This window comes from Trichechus manatus, unplaced genomic scaffold (assembly GCF_000243295.1).
Source record: "Trichechus manatus latirostris isolate Lorelei unplaced genomic scaffold, TriManLat1.0 scaffold00028, whole genome shotgun sequence".
NCBI classification, from domain to species: Eukaryota; Metazoa; Chordata; class Mammalia; order Sirenia; family Trichechidae; genus Trichechus; species Trichechus manatus.
The window spans coordinates 11,346,903-11,354,377 of record NW_004443964.1 but is presented as its reverse complement, the minus strand read 5'-3'; the positions used below and the strand labels follow the sequence as shown (position 1 = coordinate 11,354,377).

Below are 7,475 nucleotides of genomic sequence, written 5' to 3'. Positions count from 1 at the left end.
TAATATTTCATCCATGGAAAAGTATCCTGTGAAATGCTACGGGAATCCAGTGGAAGAAGACACCATTTCCAGCATTGCATAAAGAGAACCAGAAAAATGTTGTGAAAGTATATGAATAATTATCTCCTTCTAGCCCGACTTTCTAGCAAACAACGTGCCTGACTATATTTTTCCCCTACTGGATTGGTTAAATCCCACATTTGTTTTGCTTTATTATGAGTTAACTTGTGGTTATGTCTATCCACACTCACTAACACACCTATGAATTCACTCAGACCTAATGAAATGGATTAAATAAAACTCATGAGGGTTTTTTGGATTCTTGTAGGCAAGGCTTGAGCACTAATCTCTGTTTGATGACTTTTGGGCAACATATTAGGAAGCCAAGAAATTAGTGAAGCTGCTTGACCTCATCAGTACATTAGCATTTAATAAACTGTTCCTAACTATCAGTAAGCCAGTCTCTGTGTTCCGCTGCAAACACTAACCACAGAGAGTCATATTTGATGAAGAGCCAGGAAGAAACACAATCAAACGCTTCATCTCCCATGAAGAATGACTTGATCATTTTGAATGTCATGATCAGTTAAAATAGCTAATCAGGGAGGCTTGTGTAGGCGCAGCATTGGCTACTGTGATCTACTTTGTATGTGTGTGTTTCCATATTTTTCCACTTCTTTTTACTTGGTAAAAGTGGCTTGAACCAAATGTGAATGTACCTGGCAAGATGTGTTACGTTTCACAAATTTCTAATCAAAGGGGAGGATCCAGGACCCTTAATGCCAGCTTGGGCCTGAGGCATCCTGCAATTAACATTGTCAACTGCCTGCAAACAGTTACCTCACATTACCTCAGTGCATGAGGCCATGTTTGCACATGAGAGCAGGCTGCCGAGTATGGCTTAGCCAAAAGCCTGACTTCTGGAAATCATTTTCTACCACGTGCACGTTGCAATAAATCTGCAAAATAACTTAAGCAAAGAGACCCAGGGTGATTTTTCTTCTTTCATTTTTTTCTCCCCACCCCCACCCAAGTAAGCTGTAAAACTAAGTCTCCTTTATCACAAAAGTCTCCACGATATAATCCAATGACTTTTAGGGTTGGCTTTTGCACAGGTTTGTCTCTTCCTGTGCCGCTAAATCCTATCAGCTGCTCTGGATTTGCATTTGATGGTGATTGCTGAGGTGGGAGAGACAGTGGCTGCATTTGTTGGCTACTTTTTCACAAGAGGTAGGGATCAAGAGCACAGGTTTTGGTGTTCGTGGACTTTGCTGGATATATAGGTTATTTTGTTAGATTGTTGTTTTTTTTTTTTAATTTGGTCTTTGGTCAATTTGTCAAAGATAAAAAATATTGAGATCTGGACTTTATTCTACTTTTGTTTCATACTAAATTATATATAATATCATAGTCAAATTATTGGGCAGTTATACGGGCAACGGAAACCAAGTGCTGTTTGTCTAAACACAACGGTTTATGTATCAATATTTTTGATAATTGTAAATCTTCTAAAATCAAATAAATGTTATATATATATGTGTGTTTATCTACACACACATATGTAAATATATATGCATGTATATATATATACCACTTTTGACAGAAATCAACCTGTGGCCAACCCAGGTGTTAAATGCATTGAGTAGGATGAGTTGCAATTCAGTTTTTTGGAAAAGCTTTGATTCAGCTTTCCCCAAATGACCGTCCCCCTAACTCCAGCCTGCCTTCTGTAGTTGTAGCTACCGTGATGGGTCTTAACACACCTGGGTTTTAGTCGTGGTGATGTGCTTCATGAGCTGTGTGACTTGACAAGTTATTCAGCCTTTCTCTTACAGTAAAATGGAGAACATACTTATGTTAATTCCTCACAATTTTATTTTATTTTTTAGTCTTCAACTGGCTGATAGACTTTTTATATTTAAATGTTGGCAAAAATATACATAACAAACATAGTCATCTCAACAAGTTCTACACGTACAATTCAGTCACATTGATTAGATTCTTCAAATTGGGCAAGTATTCTCAATATTCTTTTCCAAATCATTCCTTCACTGTTAATAAAACTCAAAGCCACTTAAACAAAAGCTCCCCCTTTCTCCCTCCCTGCCACCCCCTAGTAACTACTAATAATCTTTGGTTTCCATATGTTTGCTTATTTCATATACATGAGATCATACAAAATTTATTCTTTTGCGACTGACTTACTTTGCTCAACACTTTTTTTTTTTTTTTTTTTTTAGGTTCTCATTCAAAAATTTACACACAAATTGTTTTGTGACATTGGTTGCAATCCCTGCAAGGTGTCAGCACTCTCCTCCTTTCAAAAATATGGAATGCTTCACGAATTTTCGTGTGGTCCTTACGCAGGGGCCGTGCTAATCTCCGTGTCTTTCCAATTTTAGTATATATGCTGCTGAAGGCAGCACTCATCAGCATCGTGTTTTCAAGGTTCATCCGTCTTGTGGCTCGCACCAGGACTGAGTTTCTCCTGATGGCTGCGTAGCATTTCATTGTGTGTATGTAACACATTTTGTTCATCCATTCATCTGATGATGGACATTTTGATTGTTTCCACCTTTTGGCTATTGTGAAAAGTGCTGCAGTGAACGTCAGTGTACAGGTTTCTGTTTACGCTTCTGCCTTCACTTTTTCTGGGTATATTCTAGGATTAGGATTGCTGGGTCATGTGGTAGTTCTATGTTCAGCTTTGTGAGGAATCTCCAAATTGTCTTTCACAGCGGCTGTACCATTTTACATTCCCACTAGCAACGGATGAGGCTTCCAGCTTCTCCACAAGCCCGCCAACACCTATTGTTCTCCTTTTTTTTTTTTTGATCATTGCCATTCTAATAGGGCTGAGGTAGTATCTCATTGTGGTTTTGACTTGTCTTGCATCTCTCTAACTTCTAATGACATTGAGCATCTTTTCACATGCGTGCTGGCCATTTGAATATCCTCTTTGTTGAACTCTCTGTTGCTTGTTTTTTGTTGAGTTGTCTTTTTGTTGTTATCCTCACAAAAATTTTGATATGTAATATATTTTGAAAATGTTAGTAGTATTAGACATAAATATTGCTAACATTATTGGAATTACAATTTAGTGATCATTATTATTTTTCTCCTCTATATTCCTCTTTTTAGTTCTTTCTTATTTCCACCTCTTTCCTAATATATCTCTGAAAAGTCATACCCTTTCGGTGAGACAGTACACAATACTGGGGAAACCAGTACAACTTGTACAAGGAAAGGTCATGGAAGCTCCATAGACACTTCCAAACTCTCTGAGGAACTGAATTGCTGGGCAGAGGGCTGTGGGGACTATGGTCTCGGGGAACATCTAGCTCAATTGGCATGACACAACTTATAAAGACAATACGCTACATTCTACCTTGGTGAGTAGCGTCTGAGGTCTTAAAAGCCTGTGAGCAGTCATCTAGGGTACTCCACTGGTCTCATCCCTTCGGGAGCAAGGGAGAATGAAGAGAACAGGATACAAGAAAAAGATTAGTCCAAAGGACTAATGGACCACAGCTGCCAAGGCCTACACCAGACTGAGTCCAGTACAGCTAGATGGTGTCCGGCTACCACCACTGACTGCTCTGACCGGGACAAAAACAGAGGGTTCTGGACAGAGCTGGATAAGGATGTAGAACAAAATTCTAACACACACAAAAAAAGACCAGACTTACTGGCCTGACAGAGACTGGAAAAACCCCGAGAGTATGGCCCCCAGACACGCTTTTGGCTCAGTGGTGAAGTCACTTCCGAGGTTCACAGTTCAGCCGGGGGTTGGATAGCCCCATAAAACAGAACAGGACTAATGAGGCACAGCAGTCCAGGGACAAAGGCTAGAAGGCAAAAGGGGACAGGAAAGCCGGTGATAGGGAGCCCAAGGTTGAATAAGGAGTGTTGATGTGAAGAGAGATTGTTAACCATTGTCATAGGGCAACACGTGTACTAACTGTTTAATGAGAAACTATTTTGTTCTGTAAACTTTCATCTAAAGTGAGAATAGAAGCACAATTGGAAGAGCGTAGTCGATGTCACTGAACTGCATGTAGAAATTTTTGAAATGGTGTATCTTTGGCTATGTATATTTTCACCAAAAAGAAAAAAAAAGGTCGAGAAGGGAGAGGGTTGCCATGTCGTGGGGTTGTTAACCAATACTGTTTAATGAGAAGCTATTTGTTCTGTAAACCTTCACCTGAAGTACAATTAAAAAAAAAAATTTTCAAGAAAAAAAAAAAGTCATACCCTTTCTCTAAGATGGGTTGGCAAACTCTTTTTGTAATGGTCCGTATAGTAAACATTTTCAGATCTGCAAGCCATATAGTCTCTGTTGCAATTACTTAGTTCAATCATGTATAGGAAACCCTATGGGGCAGTTCTATTCTGTCATACAGGGTTCCTATGAATCCGAATCAACTGAACAGCACACAACAATATTATGGCAGCACAAAAGTAGCCAGAAAAAACACAAAACCAAAACTCATTGCCATCGAGTCGATTTCAACTCATAGCAACCCTATAGGACAGAGTAGAACTGCCCTATAAGGTCTCCAAGGAGCAGATGGTGGATCTGAATTGCTGACCTTTTGGTTAGCAGCCTAGCTCTTAACCATTGTGCCACCGGGACTCCAAAAATAGACAGAGGTCGTAGTAAATGAATGGTCATGGCTGTGTTCTAATAAAACTTTGTTTATGAACACTGAAATTTGACTTTCATATAATTTTCATGTGTTATGAAATATTATTCTTCTTTTGATATTTCTTTCAACCATATAAAAACATAGAGGAGATCATTCTTAGACTTTGGCCTGGCAAAAAACAAGTGGTGGGCCAGATTTAGCCTGAGGGCTACAGTTTGCTGAATTCTGCTCTAAGCCAAAATCTAACCTTTTACCCTTCCCAGTAGGAATGTCAGATCTTGGCTTAAAAGAAGGGTACTAGTACTCAGAGGATCCCTGGTGGTGCAGTGGTTAATTGCTCAGCTGCAAACCAAAAGGTCAGCAGTTTAAATCCACCAACCACTCCTTGGAAACCCTATGGGGCAGTTCTACTCTGTCCTATAAGGTCGCTATGAGACGGAATCGACTCAATGGCAATGGTTTGGTTTTGGTTTAGTACTTGGAAATACATTAAGAAAGAAATCATCCCAATTCCCAGATTTGCCCTCTACTTTAAGTTCCATGAGGAAAAACTAAATGAATGTTTTAAAAATGTAATCAGTAACGTATGTCTTTGAAACCATTAGTCTTCAGATAGAAGCAATGCAAATTGCTAACTTCAGATGCAATTCGTACGTTTGGCTCACTGCAATTTTCAATGCAGGTGTCACTAATACTGTAATATTTTGGAGTGAAAAAGTAAGCTAGCAATCACTAAATCCTCTCTCTCATTTCATAAACAAGCGAGCGAGCTGCTGTCCCACCGAAGTCAAATAGTTTGGTCAAAATTAAAGTGGCAGAGACGAACTAGAACTCATATGACCCAAAAGGGGCTCTTTTCAGTACACTATTACAGTTTCACTGTAATTGTCCCTGGAAGCTCATTCAAAGCAAACACAGAACCAAATAAACCAACACTTGGGCCCTTCAATAATTCTGTGTGAAAATGCTGATCCAGTCATTTCTTCCTCGTTTGAGAATTAGATGGCAACAAGAGGTATTTGAATAAATGCCAGTGGCCTGCTAAGTAGCCCCTGCTTTCAGGTAAAGTTGTAGAGCAAGCAACTCTGGTGTCCAGCCGCCAGACATGACCACCGCCTGCGTTTATATCACACGTCTTTTCCATGGACTACTAAAAAACTCCTGGTTATTTTCCTTAGATAACTTGCCCTAGCAAGTGTGTCATCGTGGGAATTTCCTTTCAGTTTGGCCAGTGGGATCCATCCCCAACAGACTTTCTAATCAAGCCTGGGGCCAGGCCCTTCCACAAGTTCACAGCTCCACCATCACCTGGAGCCACATTTCAAATCCTGCAGTCTTTCATTCTCATGCAAACAGACACCAAAATGGAAAGGCGGTGCATATATTATCCACATCTGTCTGCTACAAATCCTGCTCAGTTTCATGCTTTTAGGACAAATTCCAGGCAAAGGGCCACTGGGAGAGGCTCCATTTCTCTGTACCCCATGCCCAACTCTGTCAGTTAGGCGGCAGAATAATTTCTTTCATAAGGTCTGTCCCAGCCAAACAAAACATACCCGTGCCCTGTGGCATGAGCTTTCTGAAGGGAAGGGACTGTGTTCTGAATTACACTCCAAGGGGAGTTGACCTGAGATCAGATGCCTTAAGACCTGGAAAGCAATGAGACAGGAATATATCAAAGATGAACTTTATCATTTGGTATGGTTGGAAAATCAATTTTCCATATATGTAACCGTGGCATGGATAGAATCCACCTCTCTCAGACCCCAGCTCTCCTTTCCCCATGGTATAAATTAAAAGGACTGCATTTGTATTTGGGTATCAACACTAAAGAAACAAGCATCTCAAGGTTGGAGCCGATCAGCTGAAAGGAGAGAGAAACAAGCCTTCTTTAAGAAAGAAATGGAAAGATGTCCTTTACATGCACAGATTAAATTAGCGAAAAAAATATAGGTCTATTCAAGACCTCTGCTGTGCTTCCTCCTGCATCTAACGGAAAAATTGTTCCTGATCCAGGTTTTTATTATTATTGTTATTATTTGAAATGCCACCTTAGAAAAAAATTTCCATTCGATACCCACCTTGCTAGGAGAGGCTTGGTACAAAAATAAATAGCTGAAAATGTGCTGTGACTGAAATAGTGTTAGCCAAATTAATGCTAAATTTCCATCTGGACTTCTATGTGCTACCACTCAGAAATATTTTTTGGATCGCATTTCTATTGAACCTTCTTTTTTTTTTTTTAAGTTTCTCTCCATTTGCTGATCATCTTCTGTCATGGAGTTGGGTAATTACTCAAAGACAGATTGTTGTTTCCTTAGCATCCTTCAACTGCTCTCCCATTTCTAGAAGGTGGATAACATTGTGTGATGCTACTGAGGGAGGAGACCTCTAAATGAGGTCTTTTCCTCCAGTTGGCTGCTGGACATTTTAGCAGATGTGTTCTTTTAAGGAGCCCTGCTGGTGCAGTGGTTAAGTGCTCAGCTGCTACCCAAAAGGTCAGCAGTTTGAACCCACCAGCCGCTTGGTGGGAGAAAGATGTGGCAGTCTACTTCTGTAGATTGCAGCCTTGGAGACTCTGTGGGGCAGTTCTACTCTGTCCTACAGGGTTGCTATGAGTTGGAGTCCACTCAATGGCAGTCTTAAGTTTGGTTTTGGTTTGGTTATTCTTAGGTAGAATGTAAAGAATCAATGAGGGCAAGACCTTGACAACAAGACCCATTTATCTTTATATCTCTTCATGGTGCCTTGCACGTAGTTCTGCAAATTTTAATGAATAAATGGATGTGGGACCAAATACAGCCTCAAACTTGACTAAACAGGTAG

At 40.1% G+C, this 7,475-nt stretch overlaps 1 non-coding gene across 1 annotated transcript; it reads right to left on the bottom strand.

Moving 5' to 3' along the window:
• Window positions 1-2,322: 2,322 nt before the first annotated feature.
• On the bottom strand, window positions 2,323-2,426 carry LOC111820183 (U6 spliceosomal RNA). Its single transcript, XR_002823726.1, has one exon. It is a non-coding gene; the product is annotated as a U6 spliceosomal RNA (small nuclear RNA).
• Between the last annotated feature and the right edge of the window lie 5,049 nt (window positions 2,427-7,475).